This window comes from Arachis stenosperma, chromosome 1, assembly GCF_014773155.1.
Source record: "Arachis stenosperma cultivar V10309 chromosome 1, arast.V10309.gnm1.PFL2, whole genome shotgun sequence".
In the NCBI taxonomy this organism is placed as follows: Eukaryota; Viridiplantae; Streptophyta; class Magnoliopsida; order Fabales; family Fabaceae; genus Arachis; species Arachis stenosperma.
In genome coordinates, this window is record NC_080377.1 from 93,405,747 (window position 1) to 93,425,873 (window position 20,127).

At 38.6% G+C, this 20,127-nt stretch overlaps 1 non-coding gene across 1 annotated transcript; it reads left to right on the forward strand.

Moving 5' to 3' along the window:
- The first annotated feature begins 1,600 nt into the window (after positions 1–1,600).
- LOC130956128 (small nucleolar RNA R71) lies at positions 1,601–1,708 on the forward strand. Its single transcript, XR_009077009.1, has one exon. It is a non-coding gene; the product is annotated as a small nucleolar RNA R71 (small nucleolar RNA).
- The last annotated feature ends 18,419 nt before the right edge of the window (positions 1,709–20,127 follow it).

Genomic DNA, 20,127 nt, shown 5'->3' on the forward strand with positions numbered 1-20,127 from the left:
GTGGCCTCCCAACACCAAACTTAGAGTTTGACTGTGGGGGCTCTGTTTGACTCTGATTTGAGAGAAGCTCTTCATGCTTCCTCTCCATGGTGACAGAGGGATATCCTTGAGCCTTAAACACAAAGGATTCTTTATTCACTTGAATGATCAGTTCGCCTCTATCAACATCAATCACAGCCTTTGCTGTGGCTAGGAAGGGTCTGCCAAGGATGATGGTTTCATCCATGCACTTCCCAGTCTCTAGGACTATGAAATCAGCAGGGATGTAATGGTTTTCAATCTTCACCAAAACATCCTCTACAAGTCCATGAGCTTGTTTTCTTGAGTTGTCTGCCATCTCTAATGAAATTCTTGCAGCTTGCACCTCAAAGATCCCTAGCTTCTCCATTACAGAGAGAGGCATGAGGTTTACACTTGACCCTAAGTCACACAGAGCCTTCTTGAAGGTCATGGTGCCTATGGTACAAGGTATTGAAAACTTCCCAGGATCTTGTCTCTTTTGAGGTAATTTCTGCCTAGACAAGTCATCCAGTTCTTTGGTGAGCAAAGGAGGTTCATTCTCCCAAGTCTCATTTCCAAATAACTTGTCATTTAGCTTCATGATTGCTCCAAGGTATTTAGCAACTTGCTCTTCAGTGACGTACTCATCATCTTCAGAGGAAGAATACTCATCAGAGCTCATGAAAGGTAGAAGTAAGTCCAATGGAATCTCTATGGTCTCATTTTGAGCCTCAGATTCCCATGGTTCCTCATTAGGGAACTCATTGGAGGTCAGTGCACGCCCATTGAGGTCTTCCTCAGTGGCGTTCACTTCCTCTCCTTCCTCTCCAAATTCGGCCATGTTGATGGCCTTGCACTCTCCTTTTGGATTTTCTTCTGTATTGCTTGGGAGAGTACTAGGAGGGAGTTCAGTAACTTTCTTGCTCAGCTATCCCACTTGTGCCTCTAAATTCCTTATGGAGGACCTTGTTTTGGTCATGAAACTTTGAGTGGTTTTGATTAGATCAGAGACCATGGTTGCTAAGTCAGAATGGCTCTGCTTAGAACTCTCTGTCTGTTGCTGAGAAGATGATGGAAAAGGCTTGCCATTGCTAAACCTGTTTCTTCCACCATTATTGTTGTTAAAACCTTATTGAGGTCTCTATTGATCCTTCCATGAGAAATTTGGGTGATTTCTCCATGAAGAATTATAAGTGTTTCCATAGGGTTCTCCTAGGTAATTCACCTCTTCCATTGAAGGGTTCTCAGGATCATATGCTTCTTCTTCAGATGAAGCATCCTTAGTACTGCTTGGTGCATTTTGCATTCCAGACAGACTTTGAGAAATCAAATTGACTTGTTGAGTCAATATCTTGTTCTGAGCCAATATGGCATTCAGAGTATCAATCTCAAGAACTCCTTTCTTCTGATTAGTCCCATTGTTCACAGGATTCCTTTCAGAAGTGTACATGAATTGATTATTTGCAACCATTTCAATTAGCTCTTGAGCTTCTGTAGGCGTCTTCTTCAGATGAAGAGATCCTCCAGCAGAGCTATCCAAAGACATCTTGGATAGTTCAGAGAGACCATCATAGAAAATACCTATGATGCTCCATTCAGAAAGCATGTCAGAAGGACATTTTCTGATCAATTGTTTGTATCTTTCCCAAGCTTCATAGAGGGATTCTCCATCCTTCTGTCTGAAGGTTTGGACTTCCACTCTAAGCTTACTCAATTTTTGAGGTGGAAAGAACTTTGCCAAGAAGGCATTGACTAGCTTTTCCCATGAGTCCAGGCTTTCTTTGGGTTGTGAGTCCAACCATGTCCTAGCTCTGTCTCTTACAGCAAAAGGGAATAGCATAAGTCTGTAGACCTCAGGGTCAACCCCATTAGTCTTGACAGTGTCACAGATTTGCAAGAACTCAGCTAAGAACTGATGAGGATCTTCCAATGGAAGTCCATGGAACTTGCAATTCTGTTGCATTAGAGAAACTAATTGAGGCTTAAGCTCAAAGTTGTTTGCTCCAATGGCAGGGATAGAGATGCTTCTCCCATAGAAATCGAGAGTAGGTGCAGTAAAGTCACCCAGCACCTTCCTTGCATTGTTTGCATTGTTGTTGTTTTCGGCTGCCATGTCTTCTTCTTTGAAGATTTCTGTTAGGTCCTCTGTAGAGAGTTGTGCCTTAGCTTCTCTTAGCTTTCGCTTCAAGGTCCTTTCAGGTTCAGGGTCAGCTTCAACAAGAATGCCTTTGTCTCTGCTCCTGCTCATATGAAAGAGAAGAGAACAAGAAAATGTGGAATCCTCTATGTCACAGTATAGAGATTCCTTTAGGTGTCAGAAGAACAGAAAAATAAAAGAAAGAGGTAGAAGAATTCGAACTTAATCAGATAGAGTTCGAATTGTGCATTGAAAAGGAGTGGTACTCCATAAATAGAAGGATGTGAAAAGAGGGGAAGAGAATTTTCGAAAATTAATTAAGAAGTTTTTAAAATCAATTTGAAAAATTGATTGATAATTTTCGAAAACTCAAAGTGGAAAAAGAATCAAGTGAGTTTTGAAAAAGATTTTGAAATTAGAAGTCAAAAAGATTTGATTGAAAACTATTTTGAAAAAGATGAGGTTAAGAAGATATGATTGGTTTTAAAAAAACATGTGATTGAGAAGATATGATTTGAAAACAATTTTTTTTTAAAAAGATTTGATTTTAAAAATTAATAACTTGGCTATCAAGAAAGGATATGATTCAAACATTAAACCTCTCTCAACAGAAAAGGCAACATACTTGAAATGTTGAATCAAATCATTAATTGATAGCAAGTATCTTTGAAAAAGGAAAGAAATTGATTTTGAAAACATTTGATTGAAAAGATATGATTTGAAAAAGATTGGATTTTGAAAAACTTTGAAAACTTGAAAAAAATTGATTTGAAAACAAAATCCTCCCCCTTGTGCCATCCTGGCGTTAAACGCCCAGAATGGTGCACATTCTGGCGTTTAACGCCCAATGCACTACCTTTTTGGGCGTTAAACGCCCAACCAGGCACCCTGGCTGGCGTTTAAACGCCAGTCTGTCCTTCTTCACTGGGCGTTTTGAACGCCCAGCTTTTTCTGTGTAATTCCTCTGCTGCATGTTCTGAATCTTCAGTTCCCTGTACTATTGACTTGAAAATAGAACCAAGATCAAATAAACAATACATGCAAGACACCAAACTTAAAATTAGACACTAGACTCAAACAAGAAACAAAAAATCTTTTTGGTTTTTTTTTATGATTTTGAAGTTTTTTTTTGTGTTTTTTTTTGAAAATTATATGGAAATAGAAAATAAAAGTTTCAGAATTCTTAATTTGGATTCCAGGAATCATTGCAATGCTAGTCTAAGACTCCGGTCCAGGAATTAGACATGGCTTCACAGCCAGCCAAGCTTTCAAAGAAAGCTTCGGTCCAAAACACTAGACATGGCCAATGGCCAGCCAAGCCTTAGCAGATCATTGCTCCAATAGCAAGATTGATAGAGATCAACAAGCTCTTGTGATGATCAGTTGAAACCTCGGTCCAATAAGATTAGACATGGCTTCTCAGCCAGCCAGATTTCAACAGATTATCTTGAAACACTAGAATTCATTCTTAAGAACTCTGAAAAAAAATACCTAATCTAAGCAACAAGATGAACCGTCAGTTGTCCATACACAAAACAATCCCCGGCAACGGCGCCAAAAACTTGGTGTGCGAAATTGTGATCACTACTTTTCACAACTCAAATAATCCCTAGTAATGGCCCCAAAATCTTGGTGCTCAATACCATGGCATAAACACAACTTTGCACAACTAACCAGCAAGTGCACTGGGTCGTCCAAGTAATAAACCTTACGCGAGTAAGGGTCGATCCCACGGAGATTGTTGGTATGAAGCAAGCTATGGTCACCTTGTAAATCTTAGTCAAGCAGACTCAAATGGGTATAGTGGTATACGAATAAAGCATAAAGATAAGGATAGAGGTACTTATGTAATTCATTGGTAGGAACTTCAGATAAGCGTATGAAGATGCCTTCCCTTCCGTCTCTCTGCTTTCCTACTATCTTCATCCAATCCTTCTTCTCCTTTCCATGGCAAGCTTATGCAAGGGTTTCACCGTTGTCAGTGGCTACCTCCCATCCTCTCAGTGGAAATGTTCAACGCACCCTGTCACGGCACGGCTATCCATCTGTCGGTTCTCAATTAGGCCGGAATAGAATCCAGTGATTCTTTTGCGTCTGTCACTAACGCCCCGCCTTCAGGAGTTTGAAGCACGTCACAGTCATTCAATCATTGAATCTTACTCAGAATACCACAGACAAGGTTAGACCTTCCGGATTCTCTTGAATGCCGCCATCAGTTCTTGCCTATACCACGAAGACTCTGATCTCACGGAATGGCTGGCTCGTTTGTCAGGCGAGCACTCGGTTGTCAGGTGATCAACCATGCATCGTGTATCAGGAATCCAAGAGATATTCACCCAATCTAAGGTAGAACAGAGGTGGTTGTCAGTCACACGTTCATAGGTGAGAATGATGATGAGTGTCACGGATCATCACATTCATCAAGTTGAAGAACAAGTGATATCTTGGACAAAGAACAAGCGGAATTGAATAGAAGAACAATAGTAATTGCATTAATACTCGAGGTACAGCAGAGCTCCACACCTTAATCTATGGTGTGTAGAAACTCCACCGTTGAAAATACATAAGAACAAGGTCTAGGCATGGCCGAATGGCCAGCCTCCCAATGATCTAAGATAGCATAAAATGAAGATAGCTACCCCGATATCTCAATACAATAGTAAAAGGTCCTACTTATAGAAAACTAGTAGCCTAGGGTGTATAGAGATGAGTAAATGACATAAAAATCCACTTCCGGGCCCACTTGGTGTGTGCTTGGGCTGAACAATGAAGAAATTTCGTGTAGAGACTCTTCTTGGAGTTAAACGCCAGCTTTTATGCCAGTTTGGGCGTTTAACTCCCATTTAGGTGCCAGTTCCGGCGTTTAACGCTGGAATTTCTGAGGGTGACTTTGAACGCCGGTTTGGGCCATCAAATCTTGGGCAAAGTATAGACTATCATATATTGCTGGAAAGCCCAGGATGTCTACTTTCCAACGCCGTTGAGAGCGCGCCAATTGGGCTTCTGTAGCTCCAGAAAATCCACTTCGAGTGCAGGGAGGTCAGAATCCAACAGCATCTGCAGTCCTTTTCAGTCTCTGAATCAGATTTTTGCTCAGGTCCCTCAATTTCAGCCAGAAAATACCTGAAATCACAGAAAAACACACAAACTCATAGTAAAGTCCAGAAAAGTGAATTTTAACTAAAAACTAATAAAAATATACTAAAAACTAACTAGATCATACTAAAAACATACTAAAAACAATGCCAAAAAGCGTACAAATTATCCGCTCATTAGTATGCTTCCTTGCTTTTATATCTTCTCATCTTATGGTGTTATATTTTTGTTTTTCATGACGAATGCACCACAAACAATAACGGAAGCAAGACTAAGAACACGCAGCAATCCGAAGAGTCGCCGTACCCACTTGCTCGTCTTTGAGTGCATCGAGGACGGTGCAAACTTTTAAGTGTGGAAAGGTCGTCCGATCGGTCGGTGATTTTGGGTGACAAATTTCTAATCCCAACACTTTTGCATTTCATTTTAGATTTTTAGGATTTTTTTACTTGCATTTTCTTAATTTTGCATATATATACACAATAAGCTTAGTCAAAATAATGAAATTTTTCAAGATTTCTATCTATAGGGCACCTCAATTGATTTGAGTGAAAACTTTTCATTAAACTTGCTTGAATCACACATATATATATATATATATATATATATATATATATATATATATATATATATATATATATATATATATATATATATATATTGTGGAACATGAATTTTTGAGCTAAGAACACAAGCCTACGAGATTTGAGCCTAATAGTGTGGTTACATCTTATAACCACTTATTTTCCTTCTTGTGTGCATTATTCTCTTCCTATGATTGTAATCTTAGATTTGTTTGATTCTTTATGTCTATTATTTTGTGTATTCATGCATTTATATGATTGAGGCCATCATTTCATTTAACTCACTTACCCAAATAACCTTACCTTTTATCTTTCTTTGTTAGCCAAATTTGAGCCTACAATTAACCCACTTTGTTCTTATTTTAGCACATTACAAGTTTTAAAGCAAAAAACAATAATTGTCCCTTAATTTGGATCTTTGATTGGCTTAGGCTAGTGTGTGTGAGTATCATTCAAGTGTGGGAACCTTGGGACATTGGGTACATACTCATGTATTGATCAAATGTAAAACCTTATGCATTGATGCTCTTGTATATAGAAAGAAAACAAAAATAAGAAAAAGAAAAGAAAAAGAAAATAATATGGAAAAGAAAAAAAGAAAAAAATAGAAAAAGAAAGAAAAAAAGAAAAAGAAAGAAATAAAAAGGGGACAAAATGCCCCAAAGCAAGGTGTAGCTCAATAAAATCAATGCATGAGTGTTGTGAAACGAAAAGGGATACATGAGTATGTGAAAGAGTGCAAAATGGGTAGTTAGGTTAGAGCTTAATTATATAGGATGTCATAGGTTAGGTGGGAAGTTTAAGCTTATCAAAGATTCGAATTTCAAGCTCACTTGACCAAATATGCATCCTACCTTGACCCTAGCCCCATTACAACGAAAGAAAAGACCTCACGATACTTGTATGCATGCATGAAACATTTGTTGATTGTTAGAAGAAAAACAAATCTTGGAAAGCATGAAATAGAGGAGAATTGAGAGAGTCAACCCTAAACACTTGAGCGAATAGAGTGCAAACACATCCGGTGAGGGTCTGATGCTCAATTACATGTTTCCATCTATAATCATCACTTTTCATGCAAGTTTGAAAAAATATTTAATAACTCAATCCAATTGTGGATTAGACTTGCTAGTCCCTAGCCCTTGTGCATATATGCTTCTTGGGAATTTATTTATTTTGACCAAGCAATTGCATTAATGTAGATAGTTGCATATAGGTAGATTGCATTTAATTAGTTTCCATTGAATAAATGCCATACCCTTACTTCATTCTTGGTTTAAGCATGAGGACATGCTTGGTTTAAGTGTGGGGAGGTTGATAAACCCCGTTTTGACGGTTTATCTTGTATTGATTTTAAGAGATTTTATCACCTTTTACCCACATTTATTCAATTAATTAGCATAGTTTTGTGATTGTCTCCTTATTTGTCATTTTGATGATTGGATTTTTGAAGGTTTAGAATTTCACAAATGAATTCTCGTTGCAAGTATAGTTCCTAAACCAAACAATAATCTTTTCATACAAAAAGTTGTTTGTCACTAAAACAAACCCCTAAATTTATAAACTGAAGTATTGAACCTTGGGTCGTTCTCCCTAGGAATTACAATAAAGTGTCTTGTTATTGGCTGTGAGTTATTTTGGGGTTTTGATAAGAAGCATGGAAGATAAATGGCAAGAAAATAAACTAAGGCCTAAAAAGGTCTTGGCAAGGGTTGGTGGTCAAGGATCTCTATCCTAATCACTAACCACAATATGAGAATTGGCAAGGATTAATCTCATTAAATCATCCTCTAACTAGTAGTAAAGGAAAGTCAAATGAGCTATATCAATCCTAGTCCATAAGTCCTAACTCTCCACTAATCCAATTAGTGAGAACTAGAGTCAATGGCTCCCAATCATCAATCACTTGGACATTAGTAACTCAAGAGGTCCTAAGTTACCTTTCCAAGCCAAGAGTATAAAATTCTACTCTAAAATCCAACCAAGCATTTCATCAAACACTTGGAAGGCATAAAAGGAAAGCATAGTAAAATTGCAAGAAAAGTAAATCTACACTACTCAATTGCAAGGAATTAAACAACAACAAATCAAATGAACACAATTATTAGGAATTACCTCTAATTGAATTGAAAGAGAGTGGAATTGGGCCCCACAACCCTTGAGAATTCGTTGGTCACGTTTTCATTAAAAAAAATCATAAACCAGCACTGACGCGTACGCGCACAGCACGCGTACGCGTCCATGGGGTGATTCGCAGGTGCGCGCAAGCGCCAGGTGTGCGCGCGCGTCCATGGGCGAGTTCAACTTCTTTGACATTTCATGATTTCTCCACTTTGCATGCTTTCCTCTTCACTCCTTTGATCCATTCCTAGCCTTTTCAATCTGAAATCACTAACAAACATATCAAGGCATCTAGTGGAATCAAAGGTGAATTGAATTTAGTTACTTTAAGGTCTAAAAAGCATATTTTCACATCTAAGCAGCGGTCATGAAAGTTATGAGTGGCTGCTACAGTGTTATATTCCGGTTGGAGTTGCAGACACTCATCGGTATAGTGACTGTAATCTGCACAAATTCTGCATACTCTTTGTGGAACCAACTGCTGGTTGTGCTGTGGTGTAAATGGCTGAGCTTGCTGTTGTTGTTGTTGATTTAGTTGCATCTGCTTCATCAAGTTAGTCATTTCACATAAGCTATGAGCTATAGCAGCAGTCTCTTTACTAGTGGATACCTCTGCAACAACTCTTGACCGGCCTTGTTTCTGTCTGTGATTTCTGGTAGATTCGGCTAAGTCGCTGATCAATTGCCATGCTTCTTCTGTAGTCTTGTACTTTTTTATAGACCCATTGCTAGCACCTTCCAATGTGTTTCTATCTTGAGATTTCAAGCCCTGTGTAAAGTAACCGAGCAATACTATCTTGTCAATCATATGGTGCGGACATGCTTCTAGAAGATTATTGAAGCATTCCAAGTATTCATAAAGAGTTTCAGATTCATCCTGAACGATCATGGACATGTCTTTCCTCAGTTTATCGGCAACCTCAGCTGGAAAGAATTTCTCCAAAAATTCTCTTCTAAGTGTATTCCAGTTGGATACAGTTGTTCCGGGTTGAGTGTAGTACCACTCTCTTGCCTTTCCCTCAAGAGAGAATGGGAAGGCTTTTAATAGAATGGAGATTTCATCAGTGCCATTACGCTTGACAGTAGAACAAGCAGACTAAAAATCCATCAGGTGTTTGATAGGCTCTTGAGCAGGTAAGCCATGAAACTTGGGCATCAAGTTGAGTAGTGAAGACTTTATTTCGAAATCTACAGCTACTGTTGGGTGGTGTGCCTGGAATGGTTGGAGCGTAAAATCTGGGGCTCCTTCCTCCTGGATAGTGACTCTCCTAGGTGCATTTGACGTGGGAAAAATTGGCGAGTTAAGAATTTATTAATATGGACACGTTGCAAGTACAGTCCTTAACCAGCCAAAAATCCGCTTATCAATTTAAAAGGGGTTGTCACAATATTGAAAATTAAAATACTGGGAGTATGAATCCCAGGTCGTCTCCTAACGAGTTGCAAGGAGATGTGCTATTTTATCAATCAAGCGTTTTCAAAAATGGTTTAGTTGATAAGCAGGAAATTAATTTAGAGAATTTCACTAATTTTAAATAAAAGCCTTGACTGGGGGTGGATTAGTTGGAAGCCCTATTCTTGTTGAAATACTCTCAAGATTAATTAATAATTGGAAGTTGCTCTGCTTAGTTTACCCTTACTAGATAAAGGAAAGTCAAGCAAGTTGGAAATCTGTTTCTAGTCATAAGTCCTAATCCTCTCCCATGGGAAGTGGTGCGGAATTTATAACCCACACTTACTAACCGGCAAGTGCACCGGGTCGTACCAAGTAATACCTTACGTGAGTAAGGGTCGATTGACAGCTTTCCGGTTCTTTCATTTCTTCATGAGTTCTCCAACTTTTCATGCTTCTTTCTTCATTCCCTTGATCCAATCTTTGCCTTCTAAATCTGAAATCACTTAGCAAACATACCAAGGCATCTAATGGAATCAAGGAGAATTAAATTTAGCTATTTTAAGACCTAAAAAGCATGTTTTCACTCTTAAGCACAATTAAAGGAGAATATACAAAACCATGCTATTTCATTGAATAAATGTGGGTAAAAGGTGATAAAATCCCCTAAATTCAATACAAGATAAACCGTCAAATTGGGGTTTGTCATCGATCCCACGAGGATTGATGGATTAAGCAACCGTTATTGAGTGATAAGCTTAGTTAGGCAAGCAGAAATTGGTTTTGAGATGTTTAAAAGGTTTAAGTTCGAATTCAAAATATCAAAAGTATAGACAATTAAATAAATTGGGAATAAAATATGGATAAACAGTTAAGGCTTAAGAGTTATCTATTTTTCCGGATTAACTTTTCTTACTAACTATTTTAATTATGTAGGATTTAATTTATGGCAAACTAAATGTGACTAGACCCTAATTCCTTAGACCTTTCTAGTCTCCTCTAAAATTCATCAACTGCCAATTCCTTGGTCAATTAATTCCAATTAGAGGGTAAAAATCAATTTTCAGTTTTCATGCCACAAAAACTCTAATTACCCAAAAATAAGGGGATTATATGTCACGTATCCCCTTAAATCCAAATAATTAAAATTTAGGAGAATATGTTTTCAAGATGTTATTCAAGTATAGAGCTTTTCCAAGTTATACAATAACTCAAATAGAAAGAGGGTCATACTTCCGTTCCACCCAAATTCATAAGATAAAGAATGAAAACAATTCTTAAATATAAATCCAAAACATCAATTAAAATAGAAAAAGTAATAAAATCAATCCATACAAATAGACAGAGCTCCTAACCTTAACAGTGGAGGATTAGTTGCTCATGGAAAAGAGAGAAAATTTGTATAGAATTCCCTAATGGAATCCCTCTAATGTAATTGTAATCTAATAGAAGAGAAGTCTCCCCTTTTATAACTAATCCTAATTAATTTAAAATCTAATTATCTAAAAATAAAAATAATATCTTTTCCTAAAAGATAAGATTTGAATTTAAATTCGAATTAATTAACAGATTTTCAGTTGATGGGTGGGGACCACTTGCTTTGTCCATTCTGCAGCTTCTAATATGTGTTTTCTGGGCTGGAAAGTGGGTCAAAACAGCCCAGAAATCACCCCAGCATTTTCTGTATTATTGCAGATCACGTATGTGACGCGTCCGCGTCGTCCACGCGCTCGCGTCATTTGTGCATATTCCAGTCCACGCGTTCGCGTCAGGCACGCGATCACGTCATTGCAATTTCTCCATTCCGTGCGGTCGCGTGAGCCATGCGTCCGCATTGGTCTTCGCTGGTCATATCTTTGGTTTCTTCTTTTTCTCTGCAGAAACTTCATCAAATCCCTCCGAATGCTACCTAAAATAAATAAAATTGTACAAAACTCAAAATAGCATTCATAGTGGCTAAAATACAATTAATTCTTAATTAAATTCAACAAATTAGATGCAAATTCACTAGGAAAAGATAGATAAGATGCTCACGCATCACAACACCAAACTTAAACTATTGCTTGTCCTCAAGCAACCAAGACTAATATAAGCTTATGATGTGAATTTGCTTGAGAATGAGAGTTTGATTAAGCTCATGTCTCTTTTTATAGTGGGGTTTATAATTGTAACCCTGAATAGGTTTGGCATCTCACTCTCCTTTAAATCAGAAGGATGTCACTGTCATATGGAATTAGAATCCGGATAATATTATGAATTCTCTGATCTTTTATATTTCAGTTTAATCTTTGAACACAGCAAAATTTAGTTTAATTTATTTTTCTTTGGTGCTTTGCACCTTGAGTCTAGCCGTGACTTTAAATGTTTTGTCTCAAGCTTTACTCGACACAGAAACACCACAAGCACTTAACTGGGGAACTCTCTTTGAGTTCTTGACTTTTCTTTTAATTACTCCCAGACAGTGGTGCTCAAAGCCTTTGGCATACTCTGTTAAACGCACTTGGTCTCGACTCTAAGTGTTCTGTCTCAAGGATTACTTGACACAATCACACCACAAGCATATGACTAGGGAAACAACTCTTTGAGCTTTTAATCATGTCCGACCTCCCTAGTCATTGATGCTCAGAGCCTTGGACATTTGCTTTTATTATTATTTATTTATTTTTATAATGATTTTTTCTTTTGCTGTTTCTTTTGCTTCAAGGATTAAATTTTTGTTTATTTCAGAGAAGTCATAATAATTCTCTAAATTCATGTTCCTTATACATCAACATCCCTTGATTCAGATTCAAATATGCACTGTTCATATCATGCATTCAAAAATTATAGAAAATACCACCACATTTAAGTAAATAAGACTATTCTTAAAATTAAACTCAATTTCTCATGCAATACATCACTTCTTTTTCTTTTCTTTTTGGATTCAAGTTCAGTGAGTGGTACATGAAACATCTTTTCAGCATAAAAAAGAAAAATAAACTAGTCCTAGGATTCTAACTAATAAAGGATCATGTAACAAACAAAACAAAATAGCAGAAAACCGGAACATAACATAGAAAAAGAAAGGAGGAATAAAAAATATGAAAGGAACTCAATCACCTTAGTTATCCTAGTGGTCGTTTTATTCTTCAGGTTGTGCTCCTCAGTGAAGATGATTCGCCTCCCTCTTGTGCCAGAAAACCAATAAGCGCAGCGTCCAACAACACCAAACTTAAAGGTTTGCTTGTCCTCAAGCAAATAAGAACTGAAAATAGAAGAGACACATATTATGAGGAGAGAAAAATAAAAGGATAAAAGAATAAGAGAGAATTAGGATTGGGAGAGAGAGAGAAAGAAAACTGGGCGGCGCAAGCGACGCGGACGCGTGGGGCACGCGTTCGCGTGATTGCATTTTAGTTAGTTGACGCGGTCGCGTCGGTCACGCGATCGCGTGACCCATGTTATGCTTCTGGCGTGAGTGCAGCCTCGCGCCTGCACAACTCTCTGTTCGAATTTATATATTTGCCAAATTTGGGGTGACGCGATCGCGTGGGGCATGCTATCGCGTGAGTGGCTTCAGAAGGGAACGACGCGGACGCGTCGGCGACGCGGTCGCGTGATAGGGATTATGCGTCTAGCACCAAGCCAGCACCACTCCAGCACAATATTTGGTTGTGCACCCTTTTTATGTCGAAAAATCAGGGCACGCGGCCGCGTGTGTCACGCGGTCGCGTGGGAGGCTAATATTCCCACATGACGCGCTCGCATCGGCGATGCGGTCACGTGGGGCGATTTGTGCCACTGGCACGCCTCCAGCCACGCTCCAGCGTGACTCTCTGTTCATTTTTATTTTCTCCCCTCTCCTTGCGACGCGGACGCGTCACTGATGCGGTCGCGTCACGTGGCTTTTTTTTTTAGCTTGAGGTGTTCGGTTCCTAAGATAAAATAGCTGCATGATCAGAAAATTAGTAAGAACTCAATAAAAATAAAATAAATGCGAAAACTACTACTACGCAAAATAACTAAGAATGAAAAGAAACGATCATACCACGGTGGGTTGTCTCCCACCAAGCACTTTTAGTTAAAGTCCTTAAGTTGGACATGTGGTGAGCTCCTTGTCATGGTGGCTTATGCTTGTACTGATCCAGGAATCCCCACCAATGTTTGTAATTCCAATGGTTACCAGGATCCCAAACTAGGCGCATAACGCCTTTGAGCAAGTTGAAGTAAGTGACAAGGCCCCAATATTGTTGATTGTGGGAATGAATTCCAGGGTCCCAAATCTTGCTTTTATGTCCGTCTTCTTGTGGATCACCATTATTTTCACCTGGTGGCAAGCAATCTGAATTCTCACAGAGACCTCCAAACAACCTTCTAGACCCATTTAAGTGAGCTCTACACCAATCCTTATACTTCGATTTGGAGCATGCAACCATACTGAACCTTGCTTGACATCTCTTGCCACTAACCATCTTCCTCTTACTCTTAATGCCACAAAGATCTCTAAGTTGACCATCCGTCTCTAGTAGCCCATATTCAAGTGGGAAAGTAAGAATTAAGGATAGGAATTTTACCCACTTGAATGTTGTATTGGATGGTGATGTCTTTAGAAGAGGTCTTGCAAGCACCACTCCCTTGTGTTCTTCCAGTCCACGCGTTCGCGTCATTGCAATTTCTCCATTCTGCGCGGTCGCGTGAGCCATGCGTCCGCGTCGGTCTTCGCTGGTCATCTCTTTGGTTTCTTCTTTTTCTCTGTAGAAACTTCATCAAATCCCTCCGAATGCTACCTAAAATAAATAAAATTGTACAAAACTCAAAATAGAATCCATAGTGGCTAAAATATAATTAATTATTAATTAAATTCAACAAATTAGATACAAATTCACTAGAAAAAGATAGATAAGATGCTCACGCATCAGGAAGGACTAGAGTTAATGATTAGAGGGTGATCCAACAATAAACCCAATTATAATTTCTCTCTTGAGTAGTTCAACTCAAGGGTTCTTTTCAATCATCCCCCAATCAAGTCATGGGACTACTCACTCATCATAATTATAAATTTCACAAAATCAATGGTGAAAATAAAAGAAGGCATGACAAATAATAATAAAAGGATTAATTGAAAATAAAAATAGTCTATATTAATAACTTGTAGAAATAATCCAATGTTAACTCTAGAGGGATTAAGAATATGGAAGAATAAATATAAAAAGTATATAACAAAATAAGATGACGAGTATCGGAGGTAGACTCTTCTCAAAAGCTAAAGCCAAAATCTTCCAATCCTAATTATGAATGCTCAAATGAGTGAAAAACCTAGGGGAGGAGTAAATCCAGATCTAAAACTAAAAATTACGCAGAATGAATTGTGTCTCTCGTTTCTGCATGTTCCCTGGCTCTAATATGTAATTCCGGGCCGAAAATTGGGTTGAAATCCGGTCCAGAAACTCTGCCAGCAACTTTTGAAATTCTGCAGATCACGCACGTCACGCGACTGCGTCATTCATGCGGACGCGTCATTCGGCGTTTTGCTTTTCCATGCGAGCGCGTCGTCCATGCCTCTGCGTTGCTTCTGCTTTTCCAAGCTGCGCGGTCGCGTGAGCCATGCGGCTGCGTCACTGCGATTTCCTCTCTTTCGCGCGGTCGCGTGAGCCATGCGGCCGCGTCACTTCTCACTGGTCATCTCCTTAATTTCTTGTATTCCTTCCATTTTTGCAAACTTCCTTTCCAATCTCCAATTTATTCATGCCCTATAAAGCCTGAAACTTAACACACATATCACGGCATCGAATGGGATAAAGGAGAATTAAAATACCTAATTAAAAGTCTCTAGGAAGTAAGTTTTCAATCATGTAATAATTTTAGGAAGGAAATATAAATGCATGCTAATTATATGAATAAGTGGGTAAAGATCATGATAAAACCACACAATTAAACACATTATAAACCATAAAATAGTGGTTTATCAGCATTCAAACACCAATGCAGAGAAACAGGAAATCTGAATTCCCTAGCCTCTCAGGACCAGTGGGTTCCACAACATCTTTCACCTACCCCACTTATTCCTACCTACTTTTACACTTCCCAATATACACTTCCCTATAACCCTAGACCAACCACATCCATTTCACTTCCCCAAATCCATCATAACTCCCACCAACCCCACCCAATTCAAAACCAAATTTCCCACCCAAAACCCCACTCATGACCGAACCTTACCCTACCCCACTCCTATAAATACCCCTCTTCATAACCCTTCATACACACACCTCTCATACACTCATACCCCTACAAGGCCGAGCCCTCTCTCTCCCTCTATCTTCTTATATTTTCTTCTTCTTCTTCTAATCCATTCTTCTCTTTCCTTTATTTTTTCTTGAGGACAAACAAAGTTTTAAGTTTGGTATTGGAAAAGCATAGCTTTTTTCTTTCGATTACCATTCATGGCACCTAAGGTTAGAGACTCCTCTAGAAAGAGGAAAGGAAAGGCAATAGCCACCTCCGAATCTTAGGAGATGGAGAGGTTCATCACCAAAGCCCACCAAGACCACTTCTATGAAGTAGTGGCAGAGAAAAAAGTGATCCCTGAGGTCCCTTTCAGACTCAAGAAGAATGAGTATCCGGAAATCCAAAGAGAGATCCGAAAAAGAGGTTGGGAAGTCCTAACCAATCCCATTCAAGATGTTGGAATTTTAATGGTGCAAGAGTTCTATGCTAATGCGGTTACTAAAAACCATGACACTAGTGTGAACCCAAATCCAAGAAATTGGAGCACCATGGTCCAAGGAAGAATATTAGATTTCAGCCCAAAAAGTGTGAGGTTGGCATTCAACTTGCCTCTAATGCAAGGAGATCCTCATCCTTGCACTAGGAGAGTTAAATTTGATTAGAGATTAGATCAAGTGCTCTCAAATATCTGTCTGGAAGGAGCACAGTAGAAAAGGGATTCCCAAGGCAAGCCTATTCAATTAAGTAGGCTTGACCTAAATCCCATAGCTAGAGGATGGTTGGAATTCATCCAACATTCCATCATCCCTACTAGCAACTGGTCAGAAGTAACTATTAAAAGAGCCATCATGATCCATTGCATCATGATTGGAAGTGAAGTGAAAGTACATAAGGTGATTCCTCAAGAGCTGTACAAGATAACTGAGAAGCCTTCTACCAATGCAAGGTTGGCATTCCCACACCTCATCTGTTATCTATGCAATTCAGCAAGAATTGTCATAAATGGAGATATCTCCATTGGGAGGACAAGCCCATCACTAAGAAAAGGATGGAGCAAACAAGAGAGCATACACAAGAGCCTGTGCAGCCGCCTCAACATGAGATCCCTGAGATGCCTCAAGGGATGTACTTTCCTCCTCAAAGCTATTGGGATCAATGGCAGACTTCTCTTGGAGAACTAAGCACTAACATGGAGCAATTGAGGGTGGAGCATCAAGATCACTCCATCACCCTCAATGAAATAAGAGAAGATCAAAGAGCCATAAAGGATGACCAAAGGGCTTTGAGGGAAGAACAACAAAGGCAAAGGAATGACATAGAAGAGAACAAGCATCACATTGGATCCTCAAGGAGGAGCACTACCCACCACCATTAAAGGTGGACTCGTTCTCTTTTACTTCCTTTCCCTTTCATTATTTTTCTGTTTTCTATTATGTTTTGTCTGTTCTCTTGTTCTTGTTACATGATCATTTGCATTTGTGCCTTAAAGATGTAAAAGGTTCCATATATCTCTCACCTTGCTTAAAAGAAAACTTTATTTGAAAAGAATTGAGAGATACATCAATTTTAAGTTTATAATAAGAGTAGTTTAATTATTTTGATATGGTGGCATTGCTTTTGTTTTCTGAATGTGTGAATAAACAGTGCATATTTAAAGTTGGAATTTTAGAATATTGGCTCTTGAAAGAATAAAGAAAAAGGAAAAGTATTATTGATAATCTGAAAAATCCAAAAATTGATTCTTAAAGCAAGAAAAAACAGCAAAAAAAAAGAAAAAGAAAAAGCATGTTGCAAAAGAAAAAAAATATTATGCATGCAAAAAAGAAAGAAAGAAATGGCAAAAAAGAAAATAAATAAATAAATAAAGAGAAAAATCCATTACTGCCCAAAAATGCAGGAAAAGGAGGGCAGATTGCAAAAGCTAATAACCCTTTAAACCAAAAGGCAAGGGTAAAAGGATCCAAGGCTTTGAGCATCAGTGGATAGGAGGGCCTAGAGGAATAAAATCCTGGCCTAAGTGGCTAAACCAAGCTGTCCCTAACCATGTGCTTGTGGCGTGAAGGTGTCAAGTGAAAAGCTTGAGACTGAGTGGTTAAAGTCATGATCCAAAGCAAAAAGAGTGTGCGTAAGAACTCTGGACACCTCTATCTGGGGATTCTAGCAAAGTTGAATTATAATATGAAAAGGTTCATCTAGGTAAAGTGTCTGTGGCATGAATGTATCTGGTGGTAATACTGGAAAATAAAGTGCTTAAGGTCACGGCCAAGACTCTGAAAGCTGTGTTCAAGAATAAAAAAGAACTTAACTAGGATAATTAATAATATCATCTGGATTCTAAGTTCCTAAAGATGCCAACCATTCTGAGTTTCAATGGATAGTGAGATGCCAAAACTATTCAAAAGCAAAAAGCTACAAAGTCCCGCTCATCTAATTGTAATTGAGCTTCATTGGAAACTTTGAAATTTATTATCTCTTAATTTTCTTTTCTATCCTACATTTTTAGTTGCTTGGGGACAAGCAACTGTTTAAGTTTGGTGTTGTGATGAGCGGATATTTTATACGCTTTTTTGGCATCATTTTCATATAGTTTTTTAGTATGTTTTATTTAGTTTTTATTAAGTTTTTATAGGTTTTAATGTTAAATTCACATTTTTTGGATTCTACTATGAGTTTTTGTATTTTTGTACATTTTCAGATATTTTCTGGCTGAAATTGAGGAGCAGGAGCAGAAGTTTGATTTAGAGACAGAGAAAGCACTACAAATGCTGTCCGGATCTGACCTCTTTGCATTCGGAAGAGCTTTTCTGGAGCTACAAAAGTCTAAATGGAGTGTTCTGAACGGCTATGGAAAGCTGACTTCTAGAGCTTTCCAGCAATGGATAATAGTTTATACTTTGCTTTAGATTATAAGTCCCAAAACTGGCGTCCAACGCCAGCTTCCTGCCCCCTTCCAAGCGTCCAGTGCCCACAGAGCAGAACTGATGAGCGGATAATTTATACGCTTTTTGGCACTATTTTTAGGTATTTTTTAGTAGGATCTAGCTACTTTTAGGGATGTTTTCATTAATTTTTATGCTAAATTTACATTTCTGGACTTTACTATGAGTTTGTGTATTTTTCTGTGATTTCAGGTATTTTCTGGCTGAAATTGAGGGACCTGAGCAAAACTCTGATAAGAAGGCTGACAAAGGACTGCTGATGTTGTTGGATTCTGACCTTCCTGCACCCGAAATAGATTTTCTGGAGCAACAAAACTTTAAATGGCGCGCTCTCAACGGCAATGGAAAGTAGACATCCAGAGCTTTCCAGCAATATATAATTGTCTATACTTTATTCGAGATTAGACGACGCAAACTGGCGCTCAACGCCAATTCCATGTTGCATTCTGGAGTCAAACGCCAGAAACGCGTCACGAACCAGAGTTGAACGCCAAAAACACGTTACAACTTAGCGTTCAACTCCAAAAGAAGCCTCTGCACGTGTAAAGCTTAAGCTCAGCCCAAGCACACACCAAGTGGGCCCCGGAGGTAGATTTCTACATCAATTACTTACTTCTGTAAATCCTAGTAGCTAGTCTAGTATAAATAGGACATTTTACTATTGTATTAGACATCTTTGGACGTTTAGTTCTTAGACCATGAGGGCTGGCCATTCGGCCATGCCTGGAACTTCATCACTTATGTATTTTCAACGGTGGAGTTTTCTGCACACCATAGATTAAGGGTGTGGAGCTCTGCTGTACCTCGAGCTTTAATACAATTACTACTATTTTCTATTCAATTCAGTTTATTCCTGTTCTAAGATATTCGTTGCACTTCAACATGATGAATGTGATGATCCGTGACACTCATCATCATTCTCACCCATGAACGCGTGACTGACAACCACTTCCGTTTTACCTTAGACCGGGCCCATATCTCTTGGATTCCTTAATCAGAATCTTCGTGGTATAAGCTAGAATTGATGGCGGCATTCATGAGAATCCGAAAAGTCTAAACCTTGTCTGTGGTATTCCGAGTAGGATTCAGGGATTGAATGACTGTGACGAGCTTCAAACTTGCGATTGTTGGGCGGGATGACAAACGCAAAAGAATCAATGGATTCTATTCCGACATGATCGAGAACCGACAGATGATTAGCCGTGCTGTGACAGAGCATTTGGACCTTTTTCACTGAGAGGATGGGATGTAGCCATTGACAACGGTGATGCCCTACATACAGCTTGCCATGAAAAGGAGTAAGAAGGATTAAAGGAAGGCAGTAGGAAAGTAGAGATCCAACAGGGACAAAGCATCTCCATACACTTGTCTGAAATTCTCACCAATGATTTATATAAGTATTTCTATCCTTATTTTCTGTTTATTTATTATTATTATTCTAAAACCATTATAATCATTTAAATCCGCCTAACAGAGATTTACAAGATGACCATAGCTTGCTTCATACCAACAATCTCCGTGGGATCGACCCTTACTCACATAAGGTTTATTACTTGGATGACCCAGTGCACTTGCTGGTTAGTTGTGCGAATTTGTGAAGAAAGTGCTGAGTTAGTAGATGCGCATACCAAGTTGAATGCCATTATTAGA